Source organism: Macaca mulatta, chromosome 2 (assembly GCF_049350105.2).
Source record: "Macaca mulatta isolate MMU2019108-1 chromosome 2, T2T-MMU8v2.0, whole genome shotgun sequence".
NCBI classification, from domain to species: Eukaryota; Metazoa; Chordata; class Mammalia; order Primates; family Cercopithecidae; genus Macaca; species Macaca mulatta.
Genome location: NC_133407.1, coordinates 22775828 through 22791097, shown reverse-complemented (window position 1 = coordinate 22791097; position 15270 = coordinate 22775828). Strand labels below are relative to the sequence as shown.

General features: G+C 40.1%; 1 pseudogene; it reads left to right on the top strand.

The window, feature by feature from the left end:
* The first annotated feature begins 1168 nt into the window (after positions 1–1168).
* On the top strand, positions 1169–3669 carry LOC114676168 (cysteine-rich protein 1 pseudogene; annotated as a pseudogene).
* Positions 3670–15270: the final 11601 nt, after the last annotated feature.

Genomic DNA, 15270 nt, shown 5'->3' with positions numbered 1-15270 from the left:
TGGAAAACTCTTACAATCCCCAATAATAAAACAAGTAATTCAATTAAAAAATGGGCAAAGGATCTGAATTGGCATTTCTCCGAAGAAGATATACAAATAGGCAATAAATGCTTGAAAAGACGCTCTGTATCATTAGTCATCAGGGAAACAAATGAAAATCACAATGAGCTCCCACTTCACACCTGTAAAATGGCTATAAGCAAAGACATAGATGCTAATAAATGTTGGCCAGAATGTGGAGTGGAGAACACTCATATGGTAGGCATGTAAAATGGTGGGAAAGTTTGACAGTTCCTCAGAAATTTAAATGCAGAAACACCCTTTGACTCAGCAATTTCACTTCTAGCTATACACCCGAGAATTGAAAACATATGCCCACAAAAAAAGCTTGTACATGGATGTTCATAGCAGCATTATTCACAGTGTCCAAAAGGTGGAAACAATCCAAATGCCCATCAACGGATGAATGAATAAACAAAATATGGTATATCTACATAATGGGATATTATTTGGCCATCAAATGAGTGAAATACTATTACAAGCTACAATATGGACGAATTTTGAAAACATGCTAAATGAAAGAGCCAGCCACAAAAGATCACATATTATATGATTTCATTTATATGAAATATCCCAAACAGGCAAATATAGAGAGACCAGTATATTAGTGATTTATTAAGCCTTGGGGGAGGACAGGATTGGGGGACTGGGGGATTGGGAGCAACAGCTTAAGGGCGCAGGGTTTCTTTTCAAGGTGATGAAAATGTTCTAAAATTGACTGTGGTGAGGGTCGTGGAACTCTTTGAATATACTTTTTGTAACCTTTAAATGGGTGAATTTTATGGTATATGAATTATATCTCAGTGAAGTCATTTCCCTCAAAAATCTGTAGCACAGGCCTCAAAATGTGCTCAGTGGAATGGTTCCTTCCATGGACCATGGGTTATTGGTCCACAAAGCGCTAAGGAGCTTGCACCACTATAAAACTAACAAGACTTTCTTGAAAAGAAAGTGTACTGCTTATCCAAGCACAAGCTTATCTCGTTCATAGTCTCCTGTGGGTAGCACTGATCTATCGCACTACACACACCAAATAGAATGGTTTTTAGTGTCTCTGGTGACTATGGCTACAGAGACTAAAGTGAGGAGGGCAAGCAATCTTGTAACAATGGCTACTCCCAAATTTCCATGTCAGCGGGTAGAACATGAGGCCATGACTGAGAGAAGAGTGTTGTTAGTGAACTGCCGAAGTTGGAAGCAGGGGTAGGGTATGGAAGATGAAGAATAGGAACCGAAATATAAAACTAATCCAGGCCGGGCGCGGTGGCTCAAGCCTGTAATCCCAGCACTTTGGGAGGCCGAGACGGGCGGATCACGAGGCCAGGAGATCGAGACCATCCTGGCTAACACAGTGAAACCCCGTCTCTACTAAAAAAATACAAAAAACTAGCCGGGCGAGGTGGCGGGCGCCTATAGTCCCAGCTACTCGGGAGGCTGAGGCAGGAGAATGACGTAAACCCGGGAGGCGGAGCTTGCAGTGAGCTGAGATCCGGCCACTGTACTCCAGCCCGGGCGACAGAGTGAGACTCCGTCTCAAAAAAAAAAAAAAAAAAAAAAAAAAACAAAAAACTAATCCAGAGCTGGAAGTGGAACAAGAGAACCACAGCTAAGAAAACAGCAGTAACAATGTATTCAAATTTAGCTTCTTTAAGAAGCATCTGGAGAGCTGAAAAATGTGGGTGACAAGTTACCACCCTCACTGGCCTGTTTGGGATATAGAAGGACCTGAGAGGAGGGTCAGGAATCTATACAACAAGCAGTACAGACAATTTCAATGCAAGTAGTCCTTGAACCCCACATTAAAACAGTGAACTAGAGGAAGAAGCAGAAAATAAATGCACACAGCAGGGATGGAATAATTTTATAGAGATTTTATGGGATTTTATGGAGATGAATCCCTGGTAGTCCCTGGAGGACTCTTAAAATCGAAGCTGAGTTCATTGTTGAAAAAAGAAAAAAAAAAAATCTATGCTTAACTATTTTGCAATATAAGATTTTGACTTATTCTTACTCTAATTACAAATCAGGACTTCAAGCAATGTCCTATTTTTTTTTTTTTAAGCAACAACATGGAGTTACACAATGTCCTATTTCTAGTAAAAAAATAAAAGATGTTAGGATGTAAAAAACAAAATAAAAGCTATAGTTTAAATTTCTAGCTCTTCTTAGAGTTGTAGAGGTATATTTAATCAACAATGTATAAGAAAGTAATTTCAATTAGGCTAAATATCAGGTTAAAAAGAGCTATGAGTTAGGGTTCAAGTTTAAAGAGAGCTACACACAGGGAGCCTAGGCCTTGAATAAACCAGCCTACAAGTATTTATTGAACACCAACCACAAAACCATCATTTTACAGGCACCATGGAAGACAAATGTCCTTGGCTCCAAGGATATTATAAATACGGAGACAAGGCATTTAATAATAAATGAGAATCATTTATTCATTCAGCAAACATTTACTGAGTATCTGCTAGGCTGAAGACTGGCAAATATGAAAGAAAAATTATTTTGTATTTATTATATTATCTATCCTTTATGCCTTTTTGCTTGTCTAGAATATTTTATAATGATTTTAAGTGCTAGTTACATTGTTCCAGTTTAGTGTTGGCTAATAACAACTGCTAATAATATTGATTTCAGGTTTGAGAGAATATAGCACTCAAGACAGAATTAACACTAATTGAAAATTATGCCTTTAATTGATCCTAAAGTGAAAAAAAAAAAAATCTGGTAACGGCTTTTCCTTTCAAACTGCCTTTAAACTCTTTATATCATTTATTCTGGGATTTAACTAAAATACTGCCTGATATTATTCCCTAAGACTTTACACATGTATATCTCAGTCTTTGAACACAGCCAAGAGAAGGCATCCTATCTTATGTCCCTTTATATTCCCATCATACAGCACCGTTTCCTAAAGATTAATAATGTTCCATTCAAGTATGAAAGAATCTCGTTATAAGTGCAACATAATTGGACAGGCGCTAGACTACAGGATTGCCACATTAGTTCAGTCTTTTACACAACAGAGTTATGTTTCTAAGAATGCCGGTGATGCCTTCTTCAAAAGAAAAACTGCGAAAAAATGGCATTACACGGTTTTAATGAGAAAGATGATGACAATAGGTTTTCCTGACAAAAAAATGACTGGATTTATGGATAAGTTCATGTACTCGTCCAGAAGAAAAGCACTTAAATATGCTGATCAGCCAAGCTTCCTGTGCAGTGTAAGGCTGTATAAATGTTAATCCCGAAGTAAAATCTTTACCTCGTAGAAATTTAAAATCTAGTCTCGCACCTGCAGCCCGTCCCGCCCCCAGGCGCTGCCGCCTGCGCCGGACCGGAGCCTGCATACCTAAGTGCCTCAAGTACGACAAGGAGGTGTACTTCGCCGAGAGGGTGACCTCTCTGGGCAAGGACTGGCATCGGCCCTGCCTGAAGTGCCAGAAGGTGGGAAGACGCTGACCTCGGGGGCCGCGCTGAGCAGGAAGGCAGGCCCTGCTGCAACCACCCTTGCTACGCCGCCATGTTTGAGCAGAAAGGCTTTGGTCGGGGTGGAGCCGACAGCCACACTTTCAAGTAAACCGGGTGGTGGAGACCCCATCCTTGGCCGCTCGCTGGGCCACTGTCTAGGCAAATGCCAGGCCTCGCCCACAGATGTCCAGGGCTTCTTTGTAGCCCCTAATGCCCTCAATAAACATGAACACTTGGGAAAAAAAAAAAGTAAAACCTAGAGCAAAGATAACAGGAACAAAAGACATTTAATTAAAAAGGAAGAAGGTAAGAATTTTAGTGCACCCAGTTTAACTTTTTTGTGTTTAGGAAGACTATAAAGCGAATGTAGGTTGTATTTTTCCTATCATGTTATTTATATGCCATTATTAGGTAGCTGAATTTCTATTTCAGCCATCACAAACTGCATCAGTTGCTTTTAACCTGTCTTGCCAAGCATATCTGATAACTCCTACCTACCTTCAGTTCTGAAAGTTCTTTTGCCCCATCCGACGCCTACTCCAATCTTCAAGCCCTTCTCCATCTTCTTCACATCAACAGCTTCTAGCGTTATCTACTCTTTTTAACTTCCTTAACTTCCTGTTTCCACTTTTCCTTCTATTGAATTGACCTCTCTCTATCAGCTCCATTCTGCGCCAGGCCTCCTGAGTGGTGCTGGAAAAAATGGCAAAAACCACCTGCTACTCAAAGAGCAACAGCATCAGCAACACCTGGGAGCTTGTAGGAACTGTAGAATTTCAGCCCTGCCCCAGGTCCACTGAATCAGAATCTGCATTTTAACAAGATCACCAGATGATTCATATGCACATTAAAACTGACAAACATTAACAGAAAACACTGCTGTAAAAATCATGGTCTCCAGTGGCAACTGAGTGGCAATTGACCTTAGTGCCTCTGAACACCCTAGGCAGGTCTCCCTGAGCAGCATGCTGTTCCATTCCCCAGGGCTGCCATTTCCAACTTGACTCTCTCTTTGGAAGTTAATCCATTGCTTTACCCCTATCATTAGCAAATAATATTACCTTTTCCTTTGCTGTAAAAAAGAAAGAAAGGGAAAGGGAGGGGAGGGAAGGGGAGGGTTCAGGCAGAAAGTTCTCCCTTTGCTATCCTCACTTGCTTACCTCTGTGTCCACTCCTTTTCCCTTCTCTTCAACAATGGGAGAAGTACCTTTGCCACAGATTGTGGTCAGTTTTTCATCTATATCCTCAAGTCCATCTCCCTCCACCTCCCAGTTTTCACTCCATCCACAGAAAAATTTAATCTGCCATTTTCATTTAAAGCTGTTTCTGCTACTGCTTCAACTAACTTCATCCTCTCATGTCCAGCTTCTACCCTCACCATCTCGTCTCTGATTCATGTGTCACTTCTGCAGCCTGGCATCTCCCTTCACCATTCCAGGGACACTGCTCTAAGGAACCAATCTCACTCTGCACCAATTGACACTGTTTGTCATTCTCTCATTTGGATCCTCTCTGTAGTTCGCTTTAAGAATAACTCTCCCCTCTGGTTTTGTTTTTCAATTTCTTGCTACTCTTCTGTCTCCTTCATGAATCTCTTTCCTCTACATGTACCTCAAGGTTGGTGTTCCCAGGAATGCATCTTTGGCTCTTCCCATTGCTCATTCCTTACTGCAGGATCTCATCCATTCTCATGCCATATGCTGATGACTCCCAATATATAGCCCAGACATCTCTGATAAACCTGTTCATAAACTTCTTGTGTGTTGCTCCACTTAGATGTAACTGAAACAACTCCCATTCAGCATGTCCCAAACTGATTCCATTGCTCACTTAGTACCTGTTTATTGAGCACGTTCCATGAGCCAATGCAAGGTACAAACTGATTTCATTGTTCACTTAATACCTGTTTATTGAGCATGTACCATGAGCCAATGCTAGGTAATGGGGATGCAGTAATAATTAAGCATACCCCTCTCCTAGCTTCTGTAGCTTACATGGAGGAGGGGCATATAGACAATAAACAAATAGATATCAGGTGGTGATGAGGGTATGTGAAAAATAAAGGTAAGTAAGGGAGAGAGAAGGTGCTGGGGTCAGTGTTATTTTATTGGTGGTAGTCGAGAAAGGTCCCTTTAGGTTTGGGGCAGGGAGCGGTGGCTCACACCTGTAATCCCAGCACCTGGGGAGGCTGAGGCAGGCAGATGGCTTGAGCTCAGGAGTTTGAGACCAGCCTGGGTAACATAGGGAGACCCCAGTCTCTACAAAAAAATACAAAAATTAACCAGGTGTGATGAAACATGCCTGTGGTCCCAGTTACTCAGGAGGCTGAGGTGGGAGGATGACTTGAGCTAGGGAGAAGGAGGTTGCAGGGAGCCAAGACTGCATGACTGCATACCAGCCTAGAAGACAAAGCCAGATTCTTTCTCAAAAAAAAAAAAAGAAAAGAAAAAAGAAAGATCTCTCTTTGATAAGCTGACCTATGAGTAGAGAGCTGAAGAAGGGAGGAACTAGCCATGGTGGGGAGAAAATTCCAGTATGAGGGAATAGCAAGTGCAAAAGCCCTGAGGCAGGATGAGGCAGGAGTGTGCTGGGGCGTCCCAGAAATAATAAGGCTGGAGCAATGGGAGTGAAAGACACAGTGATAGGAGGTGAGTCTCGGGAGGCAGCAGGGGTCAGGTAGGTGGGAGAGGGTTTAGGGGGCTCTGAGAAGGATTTTGCTTTTACAGTTAGTGGAATGGGAGCCACTGGAGTTTTGAGCAGGAGAATGACATGTTCCGACTTGATTCCTATCCACCAAACTTCACCTCCTTAGCCTTCTCCTCCCTATCCTCTGATCTCAGTGAAAGGCCCTTCTGTCATCTGACTCTTATAATTCTCATTCTCTTTCTTAAGGTTCAGAGAACCTCAGTACAATATTCCAGTTTTAAATATACCATTATTCTGCATAAGGGTCCTGGTTGCTAATAGCTCACAGTCTACAATCTTGTAACCTTAGCTTTTAAATTAATTTTCCACAGCCAACAAGTAATAAAAGTACTTCAAATTTAAGGGTTTTGTTCTGCTTTGTTTTGTTTTGTTTTTTTGAGACAATCTCTCTCTTTCGCCTAGGCTGGAGTGCAGTGGTGCGATCTTAGCTCACTGCAACCTCCACTTCCCAGGTTCAAGTGATTCTCCTGCCTCAGCCTCCCAAGTAGCTGAGACTATAGTCACACACCACCATGCCCGGCTAATTTTTGTATTTGCAGTAGAGTCAGGGTTTTACCATATTGGTTAGGCTGGTCTCTAACTCCTGACCTTAGGTGATCCACCTGCCTCAACCTCCCAAAGTGCTGGGATTACAGGCATGATCTTTTTTTTTTTTTTAAAGAATATATAAGAATTATCTCATCACCTGCACATTCTGCACATGCATCCCGGAACTTTTAAAAAAAAAAAAAAAGTCTGCCTTTTGCCATTATCAGAAAAAAAAAAATTATCTCAAATCAAAGTAACAAAGGTGTTAAAGTTAGTGGGTCTTTCTGTGTTATGAAAACATATTTATCATAAAGTAATAAATTTCTGGGTGTTCTGTTAGCAATATCAGGAAACTTTGATATGAAGTATAAAAGTTATTGTGCAGAACAGGAAACTGAAGCTGGGAGAGTAAGGTGACAGGTTCAGATCACACAGCTCATAGGAACATAAACTGTCTTCTGGCTTGTTGCTCTTTTCACTTTAATATATCCCTGAAGAAAAGCCAGACTTCAACAGGTGCACTTTCAGTTTTTGACAACCTTTGTTGAAGAAGTAAAAACCAAATCATCATTTAGTTCTTTGTATTTGAGATAATGGCAAGACATGTCAATTGCAGAGGCAGGAGTGAGGCATGCTCAGAAGCCCTTGGAATCGAGCTCAGAAGTCCCTAAGTCTAAGCAATCTTGGTACTCAGAGCCAAGTCACACCATGCCCAACAAGTTGAAGCCTTCTCAAACAGCTCAGCCCTTCAGGCAAGGTTTAATCATATCTAATTCTGTAGCTCTTTCCTAACTGAAGCATATGATTTTTACCTATTCAAATGCTATTTATTTTATATTGACCCCAAAGGAAATCAGTGGTCTTTTTGTGGCCCCTTTTTCAAAAGGTATGCATTTAGAATAATGCTTTAAATACAAATTATTCACCTGGTGGAGGGCAGAGAAGGGGGGCATGTACATAAGCTTAGAAGGAGTATACAAGTGCCAGGGAGACTGGTTATTCAGGAAATTTAAAAGATATTCCAGTGGATATAAAGAAAACAGCACACACAGCCATTATTTAGTTAAACAACTCTCTATCTCAGGCGCATATCTGGCATCACTGATGCCTAATAAATTAACGAACATGTCCCATCCTGAAACCCTGAACTTCTGCACACAATGACTTAGATCATAAAGTAACTGATGAAAGCATGAGACAATGCCAGCCTGAAACTTTCAATGCACTTGGCTCTAATTAGATTTAGAAGAGGCAAAGGCGTCCATGTTCTTAGCTTTTGATTTCCTGGGTTTTTTGTTCCCTCCAAAGTTCCTAGGGTCTTCACTATAGAGGAAGATACAGATTTGAGGGAGAAGTAGGTGAATTCTGTCTGGGACATCTAAGTAAATATCTTCATTAAATGAGAAAAGATGTCCCTAGAACTCAGGACATAGCCTGGACTGCAGATAAAAGTTTGCAACATGCCAGCAAAGGTCTACTAGGTTATCCCATGGAGGTAGATGGCCCAGGAAGAGTGTGCAAAGTGGAGGGCAGGACAGTCTCCTTGACTGCGTGGTTTTTACCAGCAGCCTGGTAAATAGCAGGTAGTGCAGGGGAGAATGGACCAGTTGAGGAATAGGGATTGGTAGAGTGAGTGAGGCAGAAGCTGAAATTGTTCAACCCAGAGTCTAGACTGAACAGGAAAGAAAGCAATGCCATGAGCAAGTTGAGAGACTTGGAGAAACGGAAGAAGTCAAGAGATTGGTTGTGGCTACTACACTTACTAGCTGTGTAATCTTGAGTCTGTCACTTAACATCTCTCTTAAATGTTACACATTCCATGTGTAACTATGCCAGGGTTTTAGCCTCTGCTTTCTGACATGACAAATAAGCTCTCTCATAGATATATTAAGAGGATTCCTCAAAACACAGTTTCTTCATCCAAACAAATAACTCTCTCCAAGGGTGAGAGAACATTTGAAAAGAGTGAGAGGAGGAAGGAAGGGAGAGGATATTCCAGAATATGAATAATCTCTCTATCTCTTCCTTGACAAAATAGGTTAAATGCAACTAAGTCCAACTTTGATGGACTCACATAAAACCATCAAGGTACATGGTTCCATTTACGACACAAGCCTTGCACAAAACCTAGGAGTTGCAGAATATACATTTCTGGCAGCAGCAATAAGCAGAGAGGCCCCCTACTCCCATAAACTCCACATTCTTTTTCCAGCTGCCTGCCAGACCAACAATAACCAAACTATTACTACTCCCTCAGGAAAAGCAGGAATGTGAAAATAGAACAGAACTGAAATCTATTAAGATTCATATCCATAGGAGTTTTTTTATGAGGCTAACAAAAGACATTAGAAAAACTAAGACCAACTGTAGCGCAACCCCCAACCTTTAAATTGCTCAGAAGTTGAAAATTGCTTAGAGAAAAAGCCTTCCTTTTTCTCAACAACCTCGCCAGCATCTGTTGAGTTAATTAGAATTTCCTTTTGGGGGAAGAGAGCACAGTTCAACAAAAACTATTTGCTGTTTGGATTTTGGAAGAGGAACCCAGTAATCTATTAATATTATGCTTTGGAGAAAAGTAATAAAACCCATTCATGATCTGAATCCTTAAAATTTCAAAACCTCTTTTTATTTAATCAGGGGCTCTGTGCTTAACATGCTGTGAATGCTGCAAATGGAGAGAAAAAGTAAAGCTGCACTTCCTGTTCTTAAAAACTAAAACATCTATCCTAGACGTGTTGTCGGTATGTTGTTTCAACCTCATGCTAGGGCTCTACAAAACCAGAGTGCAAAGTTGTTTTAAGTTTAGGGTATGGGTGCAGGATGTGCAGGTTTGTTACACAGGTAAAGGTGTGTCGTGGAGTTGGTTGTACAGATTATTTCATCACCCAAGTATTACACATAGTATCCATTAGTTATTTTTTCTGCTTCCCTCCCTCCTCTCACCCTTTACCCTCCAATAGGACTCAGTGTGTGTCATTCCCCTGTATGTGTTCTTGTGTTCTCATCATTTAGCTCCCACTTATAAGTGAGAACATAAAGTATTTGGTTTTTTGTTCCTGCACTAGTTTTCTGAGGATAATGGCTTCCAGCTCCATCCATGTTCCTGCAAACAACATGAGGACATGATCTCATTCTTACTCATTTATAGTATTCCATGGTGTAAATGTACCCCATTTTCTTTACCCAGTCTATCATTAATGGGTGTTTGGGTTGATTCCATGTCTTTGCTATTGTGAATAGTGCTGCAATGAACATATGCATGCATATATCTTAATAATGGAACAATTTATATTCAATTGGGTATATACCCAGTAATGGGATTGCTGGATTGAATGGTATTTCTGTCTTTAGGTCTTTGAGGAATCACCACACTGGCTTCCACAGTGGTTGAACCAATTTACACTCCCAGCAACAGTGTAAAAGTGTTCCCTTTTCTCCACAACCTTGCCAGCATCTGTATTATTTTTTTTTTAATAATACCCATTCTGACTGGTGTGAGACAGTATCTCATTGTGCTTTTGATTTGCTTTTCTCTAGTGATCAGTGATGTTGAGCTTTTTTTCACACGATTGTTGGCTGCATGTATGTCTTCTTTTGAGAAGTCTCTGTTAATGTCCTTTGGCCACTTTTTAATGGGTCTTTTTTTTTTTTCTAGTAAATTTGTTTAAGTTTCTAATGGATGCTGGATATTAGAACTTTGTCAGATGCGTAGTTTGCAAAATTTTTCTCCCATTCTGTAGGTTGTCTGTTTACTCTGTTTATAGTTTATTTTGCTGTGCAGAAACTGTTTAGTTTAATTAGATCCCATTTGTCAATTTTCGCTTTCATTAAAATTGTTTTTGGCATCTTCGTCATAAAATCTTTGCCTGTGCCTATGTCCTGAATGGTATTGTCTAGGTTGTCTTCCAGGGTTTTTATAGTTTTGGGTTTTACATTTAAGTCTTTAATTCATCTTGAGTTAATTTTTGTATATGGTGTAAAGAAGAGGTCCAGTTTCAATTTTCTGCGTATGGCTGCCAGTTATCCCAGCACCATTTATTGAATAGGGAGTCCTTTTCCCATTGCTCCTTTTTGTCAGGTTTGTTGAAGTTCAGATAGTTGTAGGTGTGCAGTCTTACTTCTGGGTTCTCTATTCTGTTCCATTGATCTATGTGTCTATTCTTGTTCGAGTACCGTGCTGTTTCGGTTACTGTATCCCTGTAGTATTGTTTGAAGTTGGGTAGCATGTTGCCTCCAGCTTTGTTCTTTTTGCTTAGGATTGCCTTGGCTAGGCTGGGCGTGGTGGCTCCCACCTGTAATCCCAACACTTTGGGAGGCTGAGGCAGCTGGATCACGAGATCAGGAGATAGAGACTATTCTGGCTAACACGATGAAACCCTGTCTCTACTAAAAATACAAAAAATTAGCCAGGCGTGGTGGCACATGCCTGTAGTCCCAGCTACTCGGGAGGCTGAGGCAGGAGAATCTCTTGAACCCAGGCGGCAGAGGTTGCAGTGAACCGAGATCGCACCACTGCACTCCAGCCTGGGAGACAGAGCAAGACTCCGTCTCAAAAGAAAAAGAAAAAAAAGGATTGCCTTGGCTATTGGGGATCTTTTTTGTTCCACATGAATTTTAAAATAAATTTTTCTAATTCTGTGAGGTATGTCAGTGGTAGTTTAATGGGAATAATATTGAATCTATAATTTGCTTTGGGCAGTGTGGCCATTTTGATGATATTGATTCTTCCTATCCAGGAGCATGGAATGTTTTTCTATTTATTTGTGTCATCTCTGATTTTGCAAAGTATTTTTTTTATCTTTAAAAACATTGATTGCAATCCCAGCACTTTGGGAGGCTGAGGCGGGCCTATCACTCGAGCCCAGGAGTTTGAGATCAGCCCGGGCAACATGGTGAAACCCTGTCGCTACAAAAAATACAAAAATTAGCCGGTCATAGTGATGCATGCTTGTAGTCCTAGCTAGTCGGGAGGCTGAGTTGGGAGGATGGCTTGGGCCCAAGAGGCAGAGGTTACTGTGAGCTGAGATCACACTGCTGCACTCCAGCCTGGGTGATAGAGCCACACTTTGTCTCAAACAAACGAACAAAACATTGAAAAAACCTATTATGAGAGAATGATCATCATAGAATGTCACTGAATTGTAGAAAATAAGATGCCTTAACTTCTGGTGCTTTGAGAAGTACTAGGTTGGCAGTTTACGTGTCAGTGGTGAACTATTATTCATACATACTTAACAACCAAAAAACCCAAATGTGAGTGATGTAGATTTTCTGAAGGAATCCCAGTCCACTCTGCCTTGGTGTAACAGAAAATCTCTCTGGTTCTGGGACCTTCGAAGCTCTGTGTGCACACTTAGGGGAAGAGGGAACTTGTGGCCCCTGCCCAAGAGGCTTCTTGTTGAATGACAGACAACTAGTGCATTATTGGCATTGCCCAGGAATTGGCAAGCCCAGGAAAAAAGTTCTGTTCTGGACTGCACAGCTCACCATTCTTTACTTGGCCCAAGCAGAGAGGAAAGTTAAAATCCTTAGAGAGGAAGACCTAGATTGTGTTAAGTGTTGGTAGGAGGAAGTGGTGGAAGATATATTTATTTTCATTTCCCCAGGATTGGCATGCACTCAGCAAATGTTTCCATACATTAAATAAACTATTTTTAGTTCCCATTTTGCTGTTAACTTATTGTATGACTTCAAGCAAGTGATTTTTGCTTAAGCCTCAGTGTCTCTAACTTTACAGTTGGTACGGCCCCTGAGATAACACCTATGAACAAATTTATAAACTCTAAAGCTCTATGCACATGAAAGGATGAAAAATAAGTTGTCTCCGTGTTGTTGTTTGTTTGTTTTGTTTTGAGACAGGGTTTCACTCTGCCGCCTAGGCTGGAGTGCAGTGGCGCAATCTCAACTCTGCACCTTCTGCCTCCTTGGCTCAAGCGATCCTCCCACCTCAGCCTCCGGAGTAGCTGGGACTACAGGCACACGGCCACCATGTCCAGCTAATTTATGCATTTTTTTGGTGGAGACAGGGTTTCAACATGTTGCCCAGGCTCGACTCAAACTTCTGAGCTCAAGCAATCCACCCACCTTTGCCTCCCAAAGTGCTGGGATTACAGGCATGAGCCACTGCACCCAACCAGTTGTCTCTGTTTTGCTGCTTCTCAAATACCAACAGATATTAAACACTGTCAAAAACACAGTGCTAATATTTTCTATGACTTTCTTCCAATCTAAAAGCTCCTATACCTTGTAAAAACGCATATTCTTGCTCATGGGCTAAAGCTGATTTCATTATAAAATTTTAAAAATTTGGCCTTAAGTGTCTTTGTTTTTTCAGAGTTGAATGTTATAAAAATTTTTGTTCACCTTAGTTTTAATTAAGATGGATTTTCTAGGCTGCTCCATAAAAACTCATTTAACTCATAGTGTAATCACCTACATTTCTGCTGTTAATTCTTAGTTCTGACAACTACAGCTGTATCTACTACTTATAGTCTATTACTGTTATAAATTGAATACTTACAATGTCCGTAGCACTGTGCTTTGGGTTTTGTATATATTCTCTTTAATCTTCATAACAACTCAGTAAGGAAGATATTATTCTTTTTCTACACATGCAAAAAGAGACTCTGAAAGGTAAAGGGACTCAACTCAGCTAAGAAATAATAGAGCCAGGATTCAGCCAAGTCTGGCTTACTTCAGTGTCCTTGGTCTTTCTGTTATGTTAACTGACTGACTTCAAACATATTTATGGAACATAGCCCACTGGTAAATTAGAGTCTATATATATGAATGTCAGAACTACCAATTCATTTTTAAGAAGAAAAGTAAGAGGAGGGATGGGGGAGGAGGAGGAGGAAGAGGAGAATGAACAGAAGGGGGAAGAATGAGGAATATGAGGAACAGGGAAACCACTGTAATATGTAACTTTTCCAAAAATCTTTACTAAATATGCCTCGGATTACCACACTTAATGCCCTTCATTGTTTGGTACAATCAAATGAACAGTATACAATCATTCTTTTGACATTTTCTAATTCAAATTACAGCGTTGATAGTACTAAAATAAACCAGGAAACAGCTTCTACAGTGCTCCTTGTGTAAAAATAATCCTTAAAAGATTTTAAAGATAATTCCCACCATCAAGCATACAAAAGAGGTCCCTGCATCTTTCATCTATTACATCATCTATCTCTACTGATACCACTTCAGCAGGGAATAGCTTGTTCAGTAACTATTGTTGGGTCTTTGCACATTCTGCTACAGGTGTTGTCTTGACTTAAGAATGAGTAACTTCTTCTAGTATTATCACACTGGCTGGAGGCAAAACCCTTAAGAAACATGAAGTAGAACTTGGCTTGAAGCCTTTTGAAAATATAATTACTCTCTAAATTTCCAATCTACACAATAGCATTTTACAGTAGCAACATCATTCCAGCACAGTGAGAGAAATGTTAAACTTAGCTTATTGGTAAAAATAGTCTACATAGCTTTAAAAAAATGCATATTTTAAATAAGTTTGAAACATAAGCTAACTTCCCACATTTCTTCCCAGTCTTTGGAATACGGGCAATTTGACACTCAGCCTACAATTAGAAAATATAGAGTGTGCAATCAGAAAAGCTAAAAAAGCTTCTAACTATGAATCAAAGAAATATGCATATTACACTCAATTATTCAGAAGTTAATTATCCAAAATCATCCAATATTAGCCAGAACCATTCAAATCTTCTTCATTTCCCTCATTTTCAGTCACTGCTCAGCAAGCTGTGTACATCTTCCAGCAGTACTTATAAAAATTAAGCTAAGAGACAAGGAGACTCTCTTATTAGCTAATATTTAGGGTCCTAAAACCTAGGTAAAGAAATAATAGCAATGGTTATCCACTGGGGTAACTGAGAGGATGTGATACATCAGAGCACCCTAGGAATTGTCTCTACCAATTTATTTGTTTTGTTCAATTTGTAAATTTGATTATGTGAATCATTTTAATCTTGGCTATACAATTATTCTAAAGCAGATATTAAGTCTTGCTTAAATTTAATCAACATTTTTGGAAATCCTAAATAGGGCAGTGGGGAAGAGGAGAAAATGCTTTCAGTTCAAATGCAAACATTTAACATTTCATTTACATTTTCTCTTCAATATAAAGTGATTAAACTGTATGCTCAATGTATTCACCTGATTTACAAACATTTATGCTGTAGCCAAAAACCCTACGTTACAATCCTGTTTAGTAATGGTCTTGTCCGTGAGCAGCCCACAGACAGATGATTGGCAGGTCAGCTGGGTCTAAAAATAAAACAATGAGAAGAAGAGTTGAGTATCCACAGGGAAGTAGAAAAATAATAAGACTGATTTTCCAGTGAGGGTTATGGAAATCAGTACCTTCAACTTAAAGACACACATTGTGAATGATTTAAGTTTTAATGAGGTGCAAGTTAGATTGTGACTGTGAATTACTTCATAAGACGGAAGTGTAGTTAAAGCTTTAATCACCTTAGT